Here is a 24,599-nt window from a genome sequence, read left to right as displayed (position 1 = left end):
ATATCCAAATTGCCACAAAGGTTTCAAATATAGTTACATCAAAAAGTGGTTATAATGTAAGAAGATAAACATTTATTTCAAGACAATTCTAACTTAGTATCTGAAGGAAGTAGATTTTGTTGGAAGATATTATGGATAACTGTGATTAAACAGATTTTTGAAAAACTGCCTGAAATAAACTAATCCATTTCTGCAGTACTGCATAATACATAAGTATTTGTTTTCTAATACAAATGCATTTTTATATACACACATACAGTCTAAAGATATTATCTAGACCATATAAAAGAACTATATCATATATATTATGATCTCTACCATCTTTTCCCTTTCCCTTTCCCTTTCCCTTTCCCTTTCCCTTTCCCTTTCCCTTTCCCTTTCCCTTTCCCTGTCCCTTTCCCATTTTATTTATTTTTAATCACTCTCACAGGTCTTTATTTGCACTTTTAGACCCAAAATCTCTTTAGACATCCAGTTGTGTGCTCATGTACAACATTTAGCTCCATGTTCCTAGCCTGTGTAATGTGTATTTCTTAGTTTTTGTTTAAAAGTCTCTTCCCAGTCTTTGGTCACTATCATAATAGGATATTAGAAGGAAATTCACAAAATAATAGTGTGTTTAAGTTTGGAGAGGGGAGAAATATATGTGTATATTATTAAAAAAAAAAAAAAAAAGATAAAGTAAAAAAAAAAGAGTAGACATTTATTTTAGCTTATTTTTATTTGCAAATAAAACCTTTCACAGTAGTACTAAGATAATTAACTTTTTTTTTTTTTTTTTTTTTTAATGGCTAATACATCCTTTGATTCTTTTTAGAACAGTTGCATTTTTCATGGATTAAAAATGGTTGAGAATCACTGCTCCAGAAAATCCTCATCAGAATGATGGGCAGGTAGGTACAATATCAGGTAATTAATGGCTATATTCATTAGATGGTTAGTGTGTAAGGGAGAAAGCCTAAATCAGAAAGTCAGTTAATTTGCAAGGGAAAATAAGAATTCAGAAAGTGCAGAATTTCCAGAGGCAAAACAAAGAGGCCAAAACACCAACAGGAGTATTTAGAATGGGACCACACAGGAAGTGCCTGAGCAGAAGACAGGAAGAGATGGGAATTCTGTCATTCCTAGTGGGAGTCAGGAGAGAGTTTGGGTTGACTGAGGAGCCAGCCAAATTCACAATGAGTTATCCTGGTTCAGAGATAAATCTCTTTGATCCTGGAGAAAGCTCAAGCAGGAAAAGGATCCTGATCTGCAAAAAGCCTCCAGGAGGACTTGAGCACAAACCTGAGGAATGATCCAGACTGTGAAATTGTTGGCTTATAGCAGGGAAATGAGGATAGGATCTGCATTTTTGCTCTATTTTCTGAGCTTTTTTAAATAAAGCATTACAGTTTTATCCTTATTTTTTCAATTAGACAGCAATTTTTAAAAAACAGAACACAAGTCTGAATGGGTGGATCTACACTTACAAATTCTGCAGTGCTTTCCAAAATCTGGCATCTGGTAACTTACACTGCTAAAAAGCTGCAATGATCCCAGTACATTACTAGCCACATCCAAGAGACTGCCTGGGTATGGTGTAAGAGCAAGAATGGACCAAGCACTCCAGGGTGTTATGGGGCCATCCTGTTTGGAAGGCAGGACAGCTGAACAGTGTGAACACCAATTGATTCATCCCAATTTGCCTCAGTGCCAGTGAATCACACAACTGATCTGCTCACATAGATGCAGACTCTGTGTATACATGTGCTGTCTTTATCATGGAGTCCCAGAAAGGCAAATCATAAACTGGCAATATCAGTCCATTTAGTAGGATTATTGAAACTATACGAAAACTGCAAAAAGTGTGGTATTTTTTTCAGGGCTAAAACATCAGTATCACAAGAAAGAGACCCTTGACTGATAGTATTCTCACTCAAATCAGTTTTATAGAATCAGAGAGTAGATGAGGTCAGAAGGGCTCTTTGGATATTGACTAGTCTAATCAAGGAGAATCAAAGAGAGCAGGCTGCCCAGGACCATGTCCAGTCAATTTTTAATAACTCCAAGGAGAGACACTGTGCAAATTCTTTGGGTGACCTGTTTCACTGCTCAGAAATCATTATAGTAAAAGAGTTTTTCTAATGTTTAAATTGAATTTCCTTTATTTTGGTTTTTTTCAAGGGCTTCTCATCCTTTAACTGGATACCACTGAGAAGTTCCTGGCTCCATCTATCTTAGTTTCTCTTCATACAACAGATACTCCAACTGCTTCACCCTGTTCATTCCCTTTACTGGACTCACTCCAATATTTCCATATCTTTGCTGGGGAGCCCAGCAATGGACCCAGCACTTCCACTATGTTTCACCAGGGCTGAAGAGAGGGGAAGGATCACCTCCCTCAAACTTCTGGCAAAACATCAGAAGAGGAAAAAATAATATTCCAGAAGAATTATCTAGTGATTTCTAGATCCTTCCACAGAATTACATCAAAGTGGAAAAAAGTGTTAACTCAGTTAACTCAGTGTGCTTCTAAATCAACTTTATGGCCTCTTGTGATTTTTTTATGTGTGCTTTTTTCTGCTATTGCACCTGAGATAGATATCCCCATTAGATATCCTACATTCTCATCATAAGAAAAGAATACATAGATATAAAATTATGCATAATAATGAATAAATTTGTAGTATTGATAAAATTATGCTAGTAAAAAACGAGGATGGATACTGGTGAAGAACTTTTCCAACGGAGAACTCATGTGAAATCATATTCCCACTTTTCTAGCAAAATAGTCTATACAAATCATGGAAATAAATCATTAATATTTACTACTACACTGCCTGTAATAGCCTCAAGCTATGTTAACCTTGACTAGGACTTGCATACTTAAAACATGGTTTGAATTGAATTAAGTGGTATTTTGGCATGGTTTTGATTCATCTTTTCAGTTATTGTTGAACAAAAACACAGCAGGATGATCAGTATTTTTGAAGTATAAGTATTTTTAAGCAAGTACATGGATTGCCTCTAGCAGTGTTTGGAGTTATTTAGAAAAAATCTGAGGGATGCATTGGCAACACTTATTTCCTCTCAACATTCAGTTTGGTACATTTCATTAATAATATCAAACTGATGTATTATCATTAGCACAGTGTAACTGGAAGATAATTATCCCTGGATGCCATGCTTGTAAGTCTCAGTCATTGCTGCAGGGATCCCATGGTGTTTCCTGCAGCCCTCATAACCACATAGACCAGATTATAACATCTGCATGGAAGTCACAATGACTGTTTTCCATCAGATTTCATCTTTCCTAGCTCCAAGGGGGATATGATGTGCTCACAGGTCTCACCTGGTAGGAAATCATAATGCAAAGGGAACATGACTCCAACACTCAGAGCTGAGAACTGCAAATATAACTCAACATGTGCAACACAAGCAACAGCAGACCATTAAACCCTTGGGTTCATTTGTTGAAATATTCTTATTTGGCTATGCTGCAATACCCAGGGTTTCACTGGCAGAGATATAATTCCTTCCTCAATCTACCATCAGTACTTTTTCATCACAAGCGGATTTCCTGAAGGGAGGACAGGGAAGAAGATGAGATGTATAGGACTGCAAACACCACAGTGTGTCTCTCCCACGTAGCATTGGAGTGCACTCAGACCAGGGCAATGCTTCAGACACTTTGCTACATCTCCAGCAGCAAACAAAACACAGCCAGAGACATCATGAATCATTTTAAGCACTGGCATATCCCTGGAATGAGCTTGATCCATGCCTAGCTGGCAACTCCTTTAGGAAATCCCCAGCCATGGCTTAGTGCCAGAGGTTATTGTCAGGAGACAGTCCAGCCAAGACTAGAGAGTTCAGCAATAGGAACACCAGCTCTGGTCATGCTCTGAGTCCTACTACAGACACAGAAATCCTAGTAACATCTAGTCTTGTTCCAGAAGATCAGACATTTACATAAAAGAAAGTTTATATAAAATAGTCCTTCCCACAAGCCACTGTTGATAAAATAGAAAATTGTGGGAAAGGATTGCCATGCTAATAACTTTTTTTTTTCATAGTCCACTTTTTCTGTGGTTCTGTGCAATATTAAGCCCAAGCTGAACATGGCCCTAATTTGGGGATTTTGGAGTCTCCAGTAAAAATCACACACACAGATCAATCCACACTCTTTATTTTGTCCTCTAATTTAATTACAGTGTACTTCACGTGGCTAAGAGTTTGCAACTTTGAAGACTTTTTCCTTCTGGAAGCCAAACTGATATACAGGTGACTAAAGGCACGATAGTAGATTATTTATTTTTACTAAGACACTGTCCCAACTTCTCATGCAAATTAAGACAAAAATTGAGCAACCTGTTCTACTACAATGTGTCCTTGGCTCATGGCAGAGGGATTGCAGCTAGATGATTTTTAAGGTCCCTTTGAATCCAAACCATGTTATGATTTTCACGAAAAATGAAGCTTTATTGTGTGTAACATTTTTATTAACTGATATCTCCTACAGTAAAATAAGAAACACCAACATTTTCCATCACTAAAGTCTTGAACAACATAACAGCTATAGGTTTATCTGCCCAGCCTAGGGTTAGGGTTATGGCTAGGGTTAGGGATCAAAAAGGCACAAAGCCTAGAGCTCCAGGGACTCTGCAGCTCCAACAGGCATGCCATGGGGAGCACAGGACTGTTGTAACATTGGCTCCCTCCACATGTTTCTGCTTGGCTCCAGTCTCACCCATACTCACCTTGTACAGTAACCTGGGGTTACTCTTGTGTCTGGGGTTAGGGTTACTCCTAGAGTGAAGGTCCAGAAAACCACAAAGCCTAGAGCTACAACGACTCTGCAGCTTCAAATGCCATGCCAATGGGAAAACCAGATTGCCAAAACATGGCTCACTCCACACCTTCATTCTTGCCTCCAGTCTCACCCCCATACACGCCTAAGTACCCAGCCTAGGGTTAGGGCTTCAGGTGGGGTTAGGGTAATGGCTAGGATTAGAGTTAAGCCTAGGGTTGCACAAAGCCCAGAGTTCTAGGGACACTGCAGACACAAATGGCATGCCAAGGAGAGCACAGGACTGCAAGCATGGCTTCCTACACACATTTCTATTTATCTCCAGCCTGAGCTACATACAAGCCTAACTGAACAACCTAGGCTTAGGGTTACTGCTAGGGTTAGCAATGTGCTTTGGGTCTGAGTTCAGAAAACCACAAAGCCTAGAGCTCCAGAGACTCTGCAGCTTCAAAAGGCATGCCTAGAGGAACACAGGACTGCCACAACATGGCCCCCACACCTTTCTGCTTGGCTCCAGCCTCACACCAATACAGGTTTAACATCTCTGGCCAGTGTTAGGGTTAAACCTAGGGTTAGGGTACTGATAAACACAATTCTCTGTATAAGGATAACTTCCCTGTCACTCTTTCCCATTAAATCATTTAGAAGAGAGATCAGACAAAGTGTAGTCTTATGGAGGACAACACTTTATTCTCTTATACTGAAAATAACACTGAAGCATTAAAACACTATCATCCACATGATGTGCATTCATTGGAATCATCTGATACAAATTCATTGATTAAAAACACATGTAAACCCATTTCACATCCAGTATGCTGTTGCATACAACCCACTAACAGACTTAACATCTGTTTTTGCAACCTGCATTTGGGTCTAGTTTTGTGCATGTGCATCATTAACAAACCTACAATATCAGTTTCCTGATCTGTGTACTGTTAAACACTTCAGAAGAGCTTTTGCTTTGAAATTTACAATTGCAAAAACTATCATTTCCAGAAGCCCATAGGCAAAAACTCTGTTCCTCTGTGGCTTTACAGACTGAACATTTCCTGCAACATTCAAGAAACACTGAGTCCAGTAGGGTGTGGTACACAGTTAGGCACACTCTTTTGTTAAACTAATTGTCTAGTGTCCATCAAATAAAGCATAAAAGTAAAATCATGCCTTCAGACCTAATGGAACCAATGGCTTTTATAATAATAAATACATTTACCAAAAAAAAATCCTCAGAAACTGGTTTTCTGGGGTTTTTGTCTTTGTTGTTGTTGGGGTTTTTTTTGGTTTTTTTTGGTTGGTTGTATTTTTTTTGTTTTTTTGGGGTTTTTTTTTGGGTTTTTTGGTTTTTTGGGGGGGTTTTTTGTTTTGTTTTGTTTTTTTGTTTTTGTTTTTGTTTTGTTGCTTTATTTTGGTGGAGTTTTGGGTTTGGGAGGTTTTTGTTGCTGTTGTTGTCTTGGTTTGGGGTTTTTTCTGACAATCCTTCCTTTCCCAATCTATTGTAGAGAATGGAAGCACTGACTACTACATAAAAGTTTTGCTAAAAATCTGAGCTCTCAAAACATATAGGCAAACTCAAAATCCGTAAGGTCTGTTTCATGCTTTCTTCAATACTTCTGTGCTTTGTTTTCATTTAACTGAGACTTGGAACAGAACTTCTTTGTGGAGTGGAGAACAAGTCAATTCATGTAAACCTGTGCAGGACCTCCCATTTTTCTGTTTAGAGTACTAGCTTAGAGTAAAACCCATGTGCATTACTTTTTCCTCTGTAAGTAGAGTTTTCATAGTCATGCAGCTGCAGTCCATCAACTCAAAATTCTGCATAGTCATCAAGTAAAACTGGAGTTGCACCACTCAGGGAACCTGTATAACTCAAACACTCACTCCTCCCATTATGCAAATCTCCTAACTATTGAATGAGGTATAAATTTTGAAGTCACAGGGATCAAAGAAAGAGAAAATATCAAAGGCATCTAGAACACAAAAAGTTAGCATCATGGTCTTCAGCTTTGTCTCCAAAAAGGTCAGTAAGATACCAGTTTTCCCAGTCTGTCTAAGTGGTGGGCATGTAGATGGCTAAAACATATTTCTCCTTTTATTGACTAATGGGAATACTTAGGCAACTGCTAAGGGAACACTGTCAGTGTTTTAGGTGCAGATTAGGTACATTGGTCCAGCCTGGAGTTATTGCCTCCTTATTATTGTTCCATTAACCCTTGTATTTTCAACATTAATTTTAATTGCATTTCATTGCAGTATTTCATTAATGTATTTTCCTCATATTTTCACTGTAATCTTATGAAATAATAATATTTTGTAATAATATGGAAAGAAAGAGAACCAAGATGTAATGCCAGTGCAAACCAACAAAAAATACTCCACTGCTCTGTCAAGGGATCTGATGTCTCCTTGTTCCAGGACATGCTTTCAGTGGGATGGGAAGATTGAAAATGGAAAATAAATGGATGAAGGTAGATCATCACAGGAAAAGGAAATAATTAGAAGTAACTAAAAAAATGATGATGTAAGTCATCCTCCATACAAAGCTAACAGAGAAAAACAGAAGGAGAAAGAAAGAAAGAATCACAAGAGGGATGAACTTTTTATCCAGACAATTTTTTATTCTCTATACAACTATATAAATGTTTGCAGGATACAATATAGGCCTAAATACACTTGTTCCCTTTGCTTAATGTTCATTATTCAAATGAAAGTTTTTAAAACCCTTTAAAACAAAGATCATCGTACTTCTACTAACCTTTTCCTCCTAGGCATCTTCACATGGGGAACACTTTAAAATGATTCTCTGTATAGATGATGTCTCTGCAAGGCACCTCTGGACTTTTCCATGCAGTGAAGATGTGATTCTTCTGCAGTTTTTCAGCAGTCTGCATCTCTCAAATGTGCCTGGAGCAGAGAGGGAGAAACAGTATTTGATTGAACACCACTCAAAGAGGGAAGGCTAAAGGTCAAAATGGAAAGATGCAATTATTTCTCTTGGGGACACACCAATTTTTTCTTTGAGGAAGTAGTTCCCATATTAGTATGATTTGCAATTCTGACCATGCTGCTACAGATACTACTGAGAGAAATCATTATGAAAGGTCTCCTAATATATCTTATATTTTAACATTAACTGTGCAAGTCACTCCATGACTAGTTTTTATTCCAGGTGCACTTCTGTCTGTAGCAAGAAAGCTGCAATTCAGCTTGCAGTAAATATAACCCACTATAATAGGTTGATTTTAAAATTTTCACTTTAGATGTAATTTATAAGGATTAGATGCTATACATCATGGTTCATAGAAACAATATAGAAAAGGCAATTATTAGAACTAATTAAAAATTCACACATCTGGGACTAAGGAAAAACACTTCAAAATAACTATTTATCTACCCAAATTGATATCAGACACAGTGAGAATACAAGAAAGACAGATGGATGCTACGTTTCTGGGAACATATACACTGCTAGTGGGTAAAATTATTTTGCTCATATCTCTGTTTATAGTTGGAAAAAACAGCCCTCAGGTTCCAATAGAGAATGACACAAAATGCAACTTGTGGAAATGTAACGTGTTGGTGCAATTGAGAAGACCTCACATATGTTGAATTGACTACAACATGGCATAAGCCACTCGGGGCATTTGGTTAACACTCTTAATTTAGCACAGTAATTGCTGTAGGAGAGCAAACAAATTGCCAAGCTATTTCTTAAACTGTGCTTAAGACTAGTTATTTTCCTTTCTTTTACCATGCCCTGTTTACTTTTTTTATTTTCCCTTATCATTATTTTAAGGACGTTTTCTGTGACTCTAGTAAAAAAGTAGCCTTTGTGCTACACTCACACATAGGAAAGTGCTCTTTTCTGACTGTGGTTCCTCAGGTTCATGAAACTGACTGTACTGTAATTTGACTAATCCAGTAGCTTTCCCACATAATTTTTTTCTGATATAACTTGTTTATTTGTTAGAATTAAATCAACAGATACCATTTCCTACCATGTTAGTCAAGCCAAAAGAAATGCTCTGAAGTAACATTTTGTTTCATTAATATTTATCCCATGAAAACATTTGTCTAACAACTGAAAGTACTGAGTAGTTCTGCAACTGCTTCATAAGAAGGATGAATATGTCAAGTCACCTGTTTGAGCTCTCTGGCTGCTTTGTATATTATCACTGTGACAAAACATGAAAATAAGCCATGAGATATTATGGGTTTAACCATGATGGAAAAATAGAAAGTTCTTTCTCTAGAGCTGACAACCAAGGAAAAATAATACTAATACCTGAACTGAAACAACAGAAAATAGGGGGATAAATAGAATTAGCATATTAAGTTAATCCTACATATACTTCATGGGTTTCTTATATCTGTGATGTCTGCACAGGAACCATCTGCTTGCTTCTCTTTACCATCAGTGTAGAGAGATGCATGTGAACTTTAGGATGAGATAAATCCATCTGATTCCCATCTGACTTGACTACTAAGTGTGTTAGGACTAGCTCAGACATAGCTTCTGTGTGAGAAACACTAACATTTGAGCAGGTGTATCCCACTCAGGCTGCCAAATTATTCCTAAGGTTTTTGTAGGTTCCTCAGCAGAGGAAGGTGGTTTCTTTTTAGAGAGAAGTTTTGCAGGAGGACAAGGAAATTGTACTGATGAGGATTATGGGTTTTTTCCTCCATGTACAATGAAGTCTTTAGGGAAAAAAGTGCACAAAAAATTCAAACAAGGACACTACAAAAAAGAGAACTGCTAAGGCCAGAAATCAACTTTTCACCAGCAAATATGAATCAAACAGGGAGAACCTCTGAAGGGCTTGAAAGATAAATAAAGTGATTTAAAAGAAAAAGGAAAACCACTGAATTGATATAATTTTCTTGACACAGTTAAACTGAAGTCAAGGGTCTATCTACCTTCACAACAGAAGAGAGAGGATAGAAACAAAAGGGTAAAACTGTGTCTCTGAAGTAAAGATATTATTAATTGATATTAAAGATGTTGGAATTAATTAGGAATGAGGATGCAAGGAAAAGTACTTGTAAAAGGTTTTCCCAGTGAGGAGCACTGAGAGAGAATATAGCTTACACACCTTCCAGATGTTCCAGGAAAGCATCCACAAGACCTAGAAATAGCCCAGACAGCAGAACATGGAGAGGGCTAAGGAAAAGCCACACTGGATCATATCAGAGACAAGCAGGATGATGTCACTGTGATGAGGAAAAGAAATATTATGGACAGTTAGGGAGTTAGAACCCATTTTTTTACTCAGACTGACCGTTAAAAACATAGAGTGCAATAGTTGAGTATTTTCTGTTCTTAGAGCAGGACAGAAATATGAAGGAGAGCTGTCTGTGAGTCATTGCAAAGAAGAAGTAGCTAATTTTGTATGTCTTATTCAGAGATACAATATATAAGGAAAGAAGAATAAGGACAAATAATCTTATTAGTAGATAATCAGTAACATGAAACTATAAAAGAAAAGACTTGAGGAATTATTAGAAATGGAAGGGGGAAAACTGATGTATGTTGACACCTCAAAAGCCAGTGGATGATGGAATTTTAAGAAAAGCATATTTGAAGATATCAATGACATCTGATGAAAACTGATAGCACAAGGTATTGAGTATGAGATTTGGCTAACAAGAAGGCATTTGAAATTTTGCAAGAGTAATTTCAGCTGAATGAGATTGGTCTGTGCTGGGCTTGGGGAACAAAAAAAAGTGACAGGACACAGCATACACAGGAGTGAAATACAAAGTGGTGCAGTAACTGGAAAAGGAAATGGGGACAGAAGTGAATTCTTTTGACTAGGAGATATTAGCACAAGGTTCCTGAGAAGAATAATAGAGAAGCCATCCCTATCTTTGTTTCGTCAAGAGAACAGAGAAATTTCTCTCCCTCTATTCCTTTCTGGTCATTTGGTACCAAATTTCTTTGGTAAAAATCCCCATTTTGTTAGCCATGCTGCTTTATTACACTGACATAGCAAAGGGACTTTGCTGTCAATTTTCAGCCTCTTCCTCCCAGAGGAAGTGCAGGGCAGTAAGGTGCTTTTGCACACAGATCGCCCACTAGCACTTGCTGGTGTTAAATATGTCCCTCTTTGAGTGGTTATATGAATATAACCTGTCCCTGTCCTCCTTTGAGCCAGCAGTGTCTATCCTGGTCAGCAAGCTTCTGGCTCTCCAGCCACAGATGGTCTCTCTGGTAGCATAGCTACTGACTCTGATTTTTATTGATCAGCAGCAAACAAACCTCGCTGTGCACACAAGCTCAACAGCTGCTATTTCTTGAGCAGTTCATAATTCATGCTTTCTAACTTACTTTACCTATAGCAAGCTAACAGATCTGCACTTAGCTTTTGTTGAAAGCAGAAGAGAGGGCAGCAATACTGATGGCACTGGGAATGATGACAGGCAGACTTACATTATGTGAGTGGAAAGGTGGCAGAGTCATGCTGAGGTAAGACCAGGAGAGGGTCAAAGTCAATGAATGTTGAAATAGCCCCTCATACATGACCAGAAGCCAAAAGGGAACAACATTTGAAGAATGAGTTATGGAAACAGCCCTTTCACATGTGGGAGAGCTGGGGATTGAACACAGAGCTGAAAGAAGCAACAAATATTTGAGGCCTTAGGTGAGCCATGGGTATGAATGTTAATGTCAGCAATGGTGCAGAGAAATTAAGACTATGAAGGAAGAAAGAACAAAATTAAGTTGGCATGTAAATGGGTAGCATGAACAAAAGAAGTATGCGTAGAGAACAAAAGGCATCAGCACGTTACAGGAATGGAAACTAGAGTCAAACACAGAGAAAAGGATAAGGAAGGGAACCTGGTGATATAAACCATTAATAATGCATACCCTTCAGCAGTGTGTTTGAGCTCTGGGGTTTGTATAATACCATATTGAAACATAGTTTCATGTATGACATTACTTTATGCTACTTGCATGATCTCAGTTCCCCTTCCAGGATATCAAGAAATAACATACCTTATTGTTTTCTGCCCTTCCACCATACATCAGATGACTGCAAGTCCACTCCCTCTTTTTTGTTAGGCTCTTTGTGGGTCAAGCTTCTCTCTTTTTTTTTTTTCTTTTTCTTTCTTTATTTTAAGTAAAGATTATAGATTTGTCATGTTTTCTGTCCCTGTATTTCTTTGCATGTTACCTCTCTGATGTCATTCTCTGCCCAGTGTTAACCCTCAGTATTCTTCAGTGTGTCTGTCCTATTAAAAAGTCTGAATCCGTCCCAGTTCAAGAGTGGTTGAAAATTATTATCATTCTGATGGTTGCTCAGAGTCCTTTTTGAAATGAACTGTGATCATGGTCCAACTCCTGGTGGACAGCCCACATCTCCCAAGCACTGTTACAGCTGGCACTAATTGGCACCCTCGTTCTCAGTCTTAGTAGGCAGGTTAAGCACCAGATTGTGCAATGAATTATTTTCTCACTCCTGGGTGTAATCTACCTGTGTCCAAGTTGAAGCAGAATTCAGAAGCAGCAAAGGAAAGCCCAAGTAATTACTGTTTTTGCTTTCCCATCACTGTGACTCAGGTCGACAGGACTTTTCACATTTTGTAATCCTGGAGTCAAATGTGAAACAAAGTCACTTATGAGATGCCCTTGAAAAACTAATTCTGTTTTTATAAATCTTCAGTGAATGATAACAATCTGAATGCTAACACAATAACAGGTTGGCAGAAATATTTTATTACCTTAATTGTGGATGAGACGTGATTCTCCAAAAAAGAAAGAGGGAACTTGTCATCCCACGCTTCAGTGGGATTCTCAGACATATTCCATTAGAAGCTGAGTGCTATGAATGTCAGATGGTGGGTCCCCCAGGCTCCCTGGCAACCTGCATGCGACTAAGAAAGAGGCAACAGCTTGCTTCAAGTATCCTTCCTAGAGATGACATAGTTAGATAAACCCAACAGGGAGTACAGCACGTGGAGGGAGCAGTCTGGTAAGAGGAAACCATTCCCTGTGGGACTGGCTCCATATTGCCACATGAAATGTTCAAAACACTGCTAGCCAGGAAAGTTGAATTTATTGCTTAATGAGCAGAGGACCCGGAAAAGATCATTGACAACTGCAGTGTAAACATAGCCACTTAATAGGGTGTTACTGAATGCCAAGAGGAAATTAAAAAAATCTGTCCTACAAGCAGCACTTTCTACCATATAGAATATGATTGGAATAAATAGAGAACACAGAAAGCAGCTGTAGAGAACAGATGAGATATTGGATATGGTGGAAAGAAGAGAAGAACTTGTATCCAGGGGGCACTTTTTAGACTGCATTGAGCATAGCAGTTGTGTAAAAGAAAAGATGAAGGAAGGCAAGTTAGCATAACAGCAGCAGAGTGACAGAAGTAACGCAAAATGACACTGTGACATTATTAAGAAGCTCAGCAACACACTCAACCTCCATCACAATGTCATCAGGACAGATGGCAACAATTGGCAAAGACAAGGCACAGCATGTCTGGAAAGCAATAAGAGCCTATAGAAGAAAAGAAATAATATGAGCAGCTAAGGAAAACACAAGAGAATACTACAGATTTTGTAGAGGTAAAACAACAATTTACCATCCACCCTATGTGTATTTGTCACAATTGCCTAGTGCATATGACATAATTTCCCAATTTGTCAAAGATTTGCAAAGAATCAAGGCTTTCACAGAACTCATCACTATAATTTATTATTCTTTTCAGTACCTGTGAGACCTATTGTGAAGAACTGCATCATGCTAGGTACTTATCTAAATATGAATTAGAAAATAATCTCTGCAAAATGAGTTTACAATCAAAACACAGCATGAAATAAAGTATTTGGGTGCAGATGCAAGGAGGTGCAGATGCAAAGAGGTATAATGACAAAGGCTGGTCTTCTAGGAGTGTCAGCAAAGGGCAGAGAGAAATGACCTTCCTATAAAAGAGGAAAGTAAACCTATGGAGAATGTGGCAGTATTGGGTCATAAAGATCTTACTTTTAAAATTAATTGAAAAAAAAAAAAACAGGACAGCAACAACATACATGAAGAATGTGAATGTAAGAAATAATAAACCTCAGAGAGGAAGTAGAAACTTGTGGAAAAAAATGACAAATGTACAATTATACCTGTGTTGTCTAATAGTACAATATCTGAGACTGGGAAAGCACTAAATAGACAAATTTTTGAGAAACAGATCTGTTCAGCCAGAGTGGTGTATGCCAAGCCAGACACATGAAGCTTGTTCTTCCTGCACCAGGGTCTTCTCTCATGAAGTTCCCTCAGTATTGCTGGGCAGCATCACAAAAAATTGAGTCTCCATATGTTGAGCTCCCATTGGAGGAGGAAGTTAAACTCCTCTGCCTAACTGAGCTCCTGGAAAAAAGGTTCAAAAAAATCTTCACACTGTAGAGCAGTGGGTACATAAAGGTTGAAGAAAAAAATATTTTACTAGCCAATAACTAGACTTATATGGCCTTTGGCTGGATACTTTTTGTCTGAGAAGGGCTGTCCGTGGTAGAATTTAATATTATTTATTTTTTCCTCTTCATTTTTGCACAAAGACACATTTTGAACATGAATTAAGGGAAATTTACAGAAAGGTAGAGAGCAGCAATACATAAAAAAGGAATGTGAGAAGCCGTATGTGGCACCAGGCCCTGCTGTTCAATTCCATGTGTGTTGGGTATTTGTTTGACCCTTCCCAGCTGTTGTGTACTTCCTGATCCCTCAGATAATATGAGCCCCTTGCCTGATCAGCTTCCAGATGCTATACTGTTCCCAGTTCCTCCTGATCATAAGTCTCAACACCAACTCAGTTCCAGCTGCCATAACTCTCATCCTTCCTCACCAAAGAGCTCCCTACCCAACAGTTCCCCCAAATGTCATAACCTGCCTGACCCTCCCCAGCTGTTGCAATCCTCCTGATCCCACACTGTAAAACCTCTTTGATTTGTCCCCTTCCCAGCTGCTCTCCCCATTACCACTGAAGGCTGTGGTCCAGATCCTATCTCCTTGAAGCGTCCTACAAGTGCAAAAATTTACTATTATAGCTCACAGATTCTTTACAGGATATAACTTTTCAGCCACATTTCAGAAAAAAAAAAAATCCTGCTGCAGTAGATTTACAGTGATAGAAACCCTGACTTAATGTAGATTTATCAGCATCTGTAATATTGTAAAATTACATGCAATAATACATACTATTTTGAATAACACAAGATCAATATTATATTAATTGTATGTTATATAGCCAATATTAAATGTTGCTATTAGAAGATTATATAGGCTACTCACATAAATATACAAAATTTAATAATGAGCATAGTATAATGCAATCAATTTCCTTAAAATTTACTTTTATGTATGGTAGCTGAAATGACACTGCACAGAAAACTTAAGCTCCCTTTTCTTTACTTAAGGTCTGACCACCAAACCTAGGCCTCAGACATCCCATTCTAACAGCATTGTCAAAATCTTCTTAATTTGTTTGAACTTTACATTGTAAAGCTGATGCAAAAAAAAAAAAAACCACTGGCATAAATGGAGTTCAGAGGTCCTCATAACTTAATATTGGGATATAGATTTTTTTTTTTTTGTATACAGATTGTTACAAGTCAGGGAAAAGATCACTGATTTTTTCATAAGAACTAATCAATGCATTAGGGAGAAAAACTCATTGTTTACATGATTTTGGTATCTCTTGAATATACATTAAAAGAATTTCAAGTCACAGTTTGATACTAAAACTCGAATAGTTTTCTCCAGAATTGCTAAAGAGTTGTCAATATACCATTTGTCATGATTTTCTTCTAAAAGATTAAATTATTTATTTAGAAAGACAGGGGAAAAAACAAAACAAGACAAAATATGTAACTCAAAGAATCTATACTGAATATATGGAGAAATGTTCTGTGCTCCAATATGTCTGAGTCAGCTGTACCCAAGGTCAATAGCAACCAATATAATAATGTCTTCAGCTTTTCAATAGTGGGGCTGTTCCACCTCTCCCCACAACTTCCCTGTTGTCCCATATACACTGTTAAAGGTGCTTTGATAGTTCTATTAGCAGTCCTACCACGTTTCCTCTTATTCCACATCCATTTTATGACCCTTAATGACACATTGGTTGGGTAGTTACTGGTACCAGCTATGGCATTCCCAGCTGGGGATGTGATGATTCACTGCAATGCATGAGCCACAATAGCAGCTACAGGTATCAGGAGCACCAGTTTAGAAAAGGGAATAGTGAATCAGTGCATAGTCTCACAAGCAGGTCTGTGCTATCCTCTAGACTCTATAGAGGTTATGGATTTGGCTACGTGGAGAAACTGATGCCTGAAATAACCACGTTAGGTAGTTCTAGTCATGAGGAACTTGTAGATCTGAAAAACTGATTTTCTGTGATACAGAGGAAATGTAGCAATGTAACCTTTCAACATTTTGAAGAGATTCTTGTTTGGGGATTTTTTTAAATTTTTAAAATAACAAATTTGTTAATGATGTTGCAGAACAGTCTCTACAAGTGGTAAATGACAATTTATTTTTAAATAAGACAGTGGAATCCAAAACCCATGCCTTCATGCCCCTCTGTACATACTGGGTGGGAAGAAGTAAGAATAAATTTGTCTCAGAATTGCTAAGAGTAATTGTATCTTCTAATTGTATCTTCTAATTCTAACACACATTTGCAAATGTGGGCTGTTAATCTCTTGACAGACATTTCTGAAATGCTTCCATTTCTGTACAGTCATCAGTATGACAAAGGCAAAAAAGCAAAACAGGAAACTGGAAAATAAAAATGACAGCAAAATATTTTAAGTCAGACACACTTGGGTTTTCTTCAAAACTGACAAATTAATTTGTTGCCCTATAATTCTGTATTTGTATCAAAGTACAAAATAACTTCAGCAAGGTTTTTTGTGTTTACTTTTTTTCATTAAAAAGCTATTCTAAAACAAGTTATATTAATGATAGAGTGAACAAGCTCATAAAGACAGAATGCCTCAGTGTCAATTTAGAGAGGCAAATATAGGGAAATGTGAAAAACAGGTAACATTTCTCTTTCAGGGAAACAGACTTTCAGATGCTTTTCCTCTTTGCCAAATTCAAATTGAATGCTTTCCACCTTATTCCCTAATAAGGACAAGGGTCAGTCATTAAATGGCTTCTTTTAGTCAGTTGCCAGAGTAGCTTTTTAACATCCTCATTGTATAAGGACACAATTTCCAGTAGAAGTTCTCAGAAGAAAATATCTGACAAGGACAATGAAGAGCAGGCTAAAGGTGAGGGTGGAGATGCAAAGAAGATGCACACTCACAGCTGGTAGGTTAAATGTCTGCCTCAGACTTGACAGCTATTAGCAGCAGTCCTGTGGATGGCATTTATATATATATATATGGGAGTGTGAGGGCAAGTGCAGTTCATAAATTTGGAACAAATTAAGAAAAATTAATATTTGCATAGGAATCAAAAACCACCCATTCTCCTTTGTGTGTGTGAGAGAGAAAAAGAGAAATCAGTATTAAATCATATCTCTATGTCTCAGTTTCCCATTCATAAAAGAAACAATGGGGCAATTTTCTTCCTATCACAGCATATATAATTCCTGATGTGCAAATATTTGCCATCACCTTTCTTAATGCATTTGTTCTGCATAAAAATAAAAATAATTTTCATTTCATTTCATTAATAGAATGTGTTTTGTAGCATCAGGTACTCCATTAATTTTAATCTCAATTCCTACATTTGAGTTACTGCCGAATTCTTTTTTTATAGCTAAGTGCAACACCTTTAATTTCTGTCCTTTTCTATCCCATATGTGTAGACTAGTGACACTGAATCCCTTGGGGCCAGAAGAGACCAGAATGCCAGGCTGATTTGTTAGGCCCCAAGGCGTGGCCTCAGGCACAAGTATGTACAGTCTGAGAGGTTCATTCTCCCCTCAGCACACATGGAATCTTTTTTATTGTTAATGGAAGTGATGCACTTACACTGAAAGACCTGATATTTTGTTGTTTCTCCATTAAGAATATCAGAAATAGAGAGCAGAATTATCCAGGCAAGGAAATCTCTCCCCAGAGTGTATTTTGCAGAGAAGCAACCTGGGATCCAACTTTTGAAATTAGAACAGGGATGTGTTCTTAAACTGAAATATGTTGGATGTATGTTATTAGTGAAAGCTTCTCCCAAAACCTGGAGCAGAGCCAATGGACCATTCCAAGAGAACCACACCAGCCAGGTCCTGGCACTTAGGTGTAGCTGACTTTGAGACAGTAAAGTTGTTCACAAATGAGAGCAGGAAGTGTAGATACTACATCTCAAGAGGAATTGCTCTAAACTGGATTCTGCTTTGTTATGCTTAAGGATATATTTCCAGCAGAGGAGATATATTCTCCAATTCTGTTCATCCAGGTGAGGCTACCTTCAGTTTGCTGCCCAAGTGAGGGAGTAAAGGAAACAGGCTACCCAAAGTCACATTCAGAACTTGATCCACAACCCTTTAAAACCATCATTCCTTTTAAATCAAATCCCTGATGTCTCCTGGTACAAACACTCATATTCTGCTTCTGGAAACTTTAGTTAGAGGCCTATGTCTATGTTTGAAAAATATCCACAGCAGAGATGCCAGGAGTGCTACCGGCTCAGTTCAAATTATCCCTAAGTGTTTTCTGCTTCACACTCACCTCTCCTGTTTTAAGACAGCCCAGTTCCATATTCATTGCTCAGTCATGAGACGAGGAAGAGGAAGATGGGCAGAGCAGCAGTGCTAACCAGTGACTCCCATGTGCATGCTGTGAGCAGAACAAGCTCTTCCTGGGCTGGAAGGTGCTGTTCCCCAGCATGACTTAGTTTGTAGCGGTTCATCCTGGACTAAACTGGCTGTTTCCAGCTCACAAGCCTGCCAGATGGCTGTAGCACCCTTAGCATGAGATGGCTGGGACAGCAACAGCTCTGCTAGTGAGTCACTAAAGATGGGACAAATGGGAGCTGATCAGGATGGCAACGCCACTGAAGGGAGGACTGCAGGCTTGGATCAACAGCTCTCAGCCAGCTGTCAGGGCACAAGCATTTATTGGTAGTGAAGGAAGGGAGGGAGGGGGAAGGAAGATTGTGGTTCGACTGAAAGGTGAGATTTTCTAAAGATTTCCATGGGAAATAGGATTCAGTAGTTTCATAAGTCCTTGGATGCAAAAATGATGATTTTAAAAAATTGTCTCATTATTTCACTGGCAGGATTTAAACAATTTAAGAGCACATGCAGAGAAAACAAGGCAGACAGAAGTGATATATTTGTATACAAATGACCCTAAACTTTGTGGCTACATGAGAATTTCATCAATCTAACAAAGTATTGTAGAATAAAAGTCCAGCATTTTCTGGCAACTAGTCCATGGAGAATAAATTACATAAGTTATTTCTTTGTCCCTTCAGGATTCAGGAGCAAAAATGTTTACTGAGGGACACAGCAATTGTTCCTGGGTTTGGAAATATTATTCATATTATTGTTAGCAGTGTTGGTGTTACTGCTGTTGTCATTATTATTATTATTACTATTATTATTATTATTCAGATTTTTCCCTCAAAGTAAACCCCCCCCCCCACATTTGGATGATTAGATTGCATTTGGCCAACACTCCACCAGCCAGAAGAGCCTTCCTCCTTTGTATATTCAGAACAAGTTTCATGAGAAGTATCTCAGAAACATCTGCCTTCATTATAATTATATTTCTATTTCAGCTGCACCAAGCTATTTACAGATGAGCCTGTTCATAAAGAGCTTTATAATTAAGCAAACAGAAATATCTTTTTATAGGATGCAGATCTAGGGGTGATAATCACACACAAAATACACAGCAACAGTTGCAAATAGAGTGTTTAATGCTAGTTATATAGTTAGTGATGTGCTCAATAAAGCCTGACATGTCTTTGTTCCTAAATGTAAGAAAATATGGTCTTTACTACACAACTGTGTAAACTGCCTTTTTCATATACAAAAGGCCATACATTTCAGGGGATATGGCTTGAAAACCCTCATGAAAACAAGCCTCCATGTCTCCAGTGCAATATGTTTATCAAGCTTTTGGTGGAAAAAGGAGCTGACAGCATATATATGATTTTTAGATATGTGACATCTTCCTTATGCATGAACTGTGACCTGACATTTCCACTGATGGACACCAAAAGACAAAAAAGTAAAATTAGAAAGTATTGGCAGAAGGAAAAAAGACAATCTATTATTTACCAAAATTACTGTCTAAGGTCTTTTCACAGTGTATGTGCTCCAGAAATTCAACTTTATCTCTTTTGAAGAACATATTTGTCACTTACTTCTCTCAAGATTGCAAACTTGCTCTTTTGCAGCATTTTCTTGGAATTTTTATAACCATTTGTAGAGCAACAAGTGGGTTTGTAAACTGAACTGCTGTGATACACCATATGAATCCCAAGTGTGAGCAACATGCCAAAGAAAACCACACAAAGATTAAATTAAACTATACATGACACCTCATTTTTCAAAAAAAGGTTTTATTTGTAGGAATTTTTATACTGATTTTTTTTCCATCCTCACATTTAAATCAGCCAAAATAGATGTCTGAAAGAAGACAGCAGAAAACAGGCCCCTAGATACAACCTAAAAAATAGCTATGAACAGAAGTGATGACTACAATAACACACTTGCTAAGATCTTTGCTAAATCATGTGGAATCACTTTAATATATATATTCCAGGTAAGCTAAATAGTTTCATTTGGTTTAGAAATGGCTTTATTTTTAAACTGTTTAACATAATATAAATATTCTAGTGAGATATTCCTAGAAAGATTTGAAAGAGTAATGTGTGGAAAATTTCAGTATTTATCAATATTCTTTAGGATGAGTTTTTACAAATGTTAGTCATGCTTTCTACTTCAAGCTGGTTTTACACATTCAGCAGGGGTACTTTGCCTCCCTGGAGCACTTCTCCTTTGTGGGCTACACAGAGCAAGGCACAGAGCTACAAGTGTGCAATGAAATACTCTTTACATTCAATTGCACATGTCTAAATTGGTTTCTTCATTGCTATACCATGGATTTTAGAAAGCATTAAGTGGTTCTTATGTTAGACAAATAATCTGAATCCTAATGATGGAATTACAAAAGTGTTCTGATGCCTGATTCGTACTTCTGTTTAACTTCTGTTTAAAGGATCTCCCAGTAAACATCCAAAAATTACTTCATTAAATTCCTTGAAACCAAAATCTAAACAGTAGTTAAGAAATGGGTAAGTTGTGACATTCCCTTCTTTATCCAATCAGCATGTTATTCTCATTTCTCCAGGTTTCTCAATCAAGCTCTTAGAGACATCTTAGCATCCTCTCAATGCAATGAAGAATAATGGAATCAAGAACTGTCACTCTTAGGTGCCACAACAATACAAATAACAAACAGTTCAATATTTCTTCATCTGCAGAACTGCACAGAGCAAGGGACTCAAATGGACAAAAGTATTATGTAAACAAGAATATTGTTTTTCTATTATGTTTTCATGCACTAAAAGCAAGCTCATTTTTTTCATTATCAAAGGGTTTCTGGTTTAAATTACAGAGGGGAAAAAGAAATATGTCCAAGTGAGGTTACAAGATGTTTCTTGCCTACAATGTGGACAGCAAAATCTCAGAGAAAATAGTGTCCCAAGGGACAGATGCTATTAAAAATATGACAGAAACCATATCTCAGATAAAATTGGGCAAGAACCAGGCAATCTCCCGATGATCAATCCCTAATGTCTGGCTCAATGGTGACTGTTAAGCTGTGGGAATGCGTGAAATTTGGCAGCCCCGAAATCTCAAGTCACACACACAGAAAACTGAAAGCATCATTGCTCTCTGTTTCAGGTTTGTTCCAGTTGTAGCTTCCTAGCCTCATTGTCAAACAGATTCCAAATAAACTGATACTTCTAAAATTAGAGCTACATTTTATTAACTTTTTAGTCTGCAGCTTGTGAGGCTAAGAACACAGTCCTAGATTTTGTTTGAAATTCCCAACTGAATAAAGTGTGGAAAGAGAAATGTTAAAGAATAAATTAAAATTGATCTTATTGATGGTTTCCATCATCTCTCTCCATCCTCCAATATGAAGTTGGAAGCAATGCAAATGCAAAACATCTGATTCTTGAAGTCTTTGCTCCCAGAGGTGCTGGTTCTGGGTTAAGCATTCACTTTCTGGCTCATCCCCAGTTTGCTATCAACTCACATTACTGCACTGCTCCAGACCAAAACCCAACTCCACATAAGAATGTTAAATGGTAGAAACAGAGGAATTAAAATGAAGTAGCTTTCTATCAATTACTTTTGATTGTGTCTGACAGCTGAATTTAAATAACTGCTGGCAAGCATCAGTTACTGGTGACTACTGGATAGCCTTTCTAGCTGAACAAGTAACGCAGCTAACTGTGTGTACGTCAGGTGAGCTGAAGATTTCAGGATGACCTCAAAGCTGCAAATGGAGAGCTGTCACTATGAAGCCTGAAGTGCTGGTAGAGTCTGTGGGAGATGCAAGTGTCAGCACTGTAAATGCTGTCTCGGGGCCAGGAACACGGCAGGAGGTTTTAGGTGTTGTCATATTCTCACGCGTCAAATCATCTGCTCCATGTTGTCCTTATGATGTGGTCAGAACCTTTTAATAGAACTCTTTGATGCAATTCAGGATGGGTTGGATGAAAGAATAGCTTGTAGTAGACAAATACAGAGCCTCTTAACAAGGGTTGTGGTGTGTTCTGTGTGGGTTATGTTTCATCAGCATATTCATAGCATGCGCCTCTGACAGATCTGAGTTTGAGTCTCAAGGTGTGAAAGTGTCAAGCTATCATCAAGTCCCATTTTCCCATGCATCAAGTTTCTCATGTTTATCAGGAGAGGAGAGCCATAAAGCTTCCCAGAGTGGGTATCTTCCACTGTGACTGTAAAAAAGAAGAATAAGGATGAGAGTTGTAGCTGCCTTTATCAGTCTTCTCAACCAAACAAGAGGTTTTCACATGGTTCCTCTGCAAGAACCTGGCAATAGAGCTCCCAAGTTCTTATCAGTATCAAAAAGAAAGGGATCTAGTCCTCCCACATCTTTTAAAATTACAGAAAATCCTTATGACAGAAAAGCAGGCATGGAAGGAATTAGCTTGGACAATGCATGTTGTTAGCAGTTCACCATCCACATTGTTAATGTGTTGCGTATGATCTCCAGTATCTGAACTGTGGAATAACAGCAGTATGGCAAAAGTAATTATTTTTATAATATCCAATTCATGGAATTTCATTTAGATAGTTTTTAAACTATCCTCACCAGGGGAAAAAAAAAAAAAAAAAAAGACTTAACTAAGTCTTCAGCTGAAGACTTGGAGAAGATGAATAGGAAGAGTCAGACTCTGAGAATGAAAGATAGCCAAGTCAAAATAACTCCTAAAATCAAGCTTGACTTATAAGCTGTCAAAATTAGGTTACCATTGGTTAAGGGGAAAAAAAAAGTTGAGTTATCAAAGTACATTGTTCTCTATCTAAGGGAATTTAATTTTAAAAGCAAGAGAGAAGAAGAAAGAAAATGGCAGAAAGACTGTCATCTTGAAAGCAAAGGATGGGGAAAAGGGAAGCCCATCAAAAGGGAAGCCCACCAGTCTTCTATACTACCTTTAAACCTAGATCCTGAAAAAGCCCAGCATTCTGATCACAAGGTGAACAGTAGTCTGTTGAGCACATCTTAAGATGAAGGAGATTAAACAAATAAAAATATGTCCTATTATGCATATATTCTGTAAAAAAACCATGATGTTTTATTTACCTTTTCTAAATGTATCTACAGGGGTTTTTTTTCTGAAATGCTTAAGCCATTGCTAGGCTAAGTGTGCTTGTTTAATAGGCAAGTCCACATAAAACTGAAACATAGGATACAGAATAATAAATGATCACTGCAGGCAATAAATACTCAGTTAAGCTGAGATGGCCATAGAATAGTTGACTACAGTGGAAGGCAAGGGAGTTGTGCCTTTTTGTCTAAAATGTCACTCTTTCTCTGACATTTGGAGCTCCAGGTTTTTGGGAGCAATAGATCCAGCTGCAGGAAGGCAATACATCTGCTCCTGCTCCTCCTGCCACCGCCCCAGCTCCCTGTTCTGCACTACCGTGGCTTGACAACAGTCAGACCCCAACAGCACTTGCTCTGTACCATGGTCAGAAACTGGGAGAGACTCTGAGGTTCCTTTTCCCCATGGTCAGACCGACCTAGCCCCTTGGTGAACCCTAAACATGAGCAACTTGTGAATCAGGAACAGAGGAAACCCCAGTGAGTTCATCAGGACAGGGGAGGATGTAAGCTTAGAGAACGAGAAAGAAGTTGTGGCAAGCTGGTCAAAGCAACTTTCCTGGACTACATTAGCCAAAATCCTTAGTGAAAGAAATTATTTATAACAGATGCATCTGCACAGCAGAAAATAAAACCCTATTTTATCTATATATATTTGTTTTAAAAGAGCAGAAGGCTATTCAAAGCCGAATCAATGTGGTACTACTGGAACTCATTTGGAATGGACAATGTTTGGCCTGTTGTGTTAAATTCCTGAGGGTTTGCCTATTTTTGTATCAAATTACAGCTTTATTAGGTACAACTGTTTTTACATTGCATTTTTGTGATTAATGATGCTAAAAGGATTTTGGCATTTCAAATGTTGTACACAAACCTAATGGGCAAAATCTTTTGTAAACTTCTTCTAAGCTCTTGGCAAACTTTCCTTGGGAGCAAATATTAACTCCAGATAGTGTTTATTAGCTTTTATAAAATAATC

At 37.8% G+C, this 24,599-nt stretch overlaps 1 long non-coding RNA gene across 2 annotated transcripts in view; it reads right to left on the bottom strand.

Moving 5' to 3' along the window:
- LOC130251748 (uncharacterized) overlaps nt 1-24,599 on the bottom strand; it is a 165,557-nt gene that overhangs the window by 53,879 nt on the left and 87,079 nt on the right. The window contains exon 4 of one of the 2 annotated variants that reach the window (XR_008840222.1): nt 7,545-7,693. This is a non-coding gene — a long non-coding RNA (uncharacterized LOC130251748). Of the gene's footprint in view, nt 1-7,544; nt 7,694-20,336; nt 22,731-24,599 lie in introns of those variants that run through there. The other variant, XR_008840223.1, reaches the window with a different exon arrangement.

Source organism: Oenanthe melanoleuca, chromosome 3 (assembly GCF_029582105.1).
Source record: "Oenanthe melanoleuca isolate GR-GAL-2019-014 chromosome 3, OMel1.0, whole genome shotgun sequence".
Taxonomy (NCBI): Eukaryota; Metazoa; Chordata; class Aves; order Passeriformes; family Muscicapidae; genus Oenanthe; species Oenanthe melanoleuca.
Note: the sequence above shows the minus strand (reverse complement) of the source record. Positions and strands in the feature narration are given on the sequence as shown.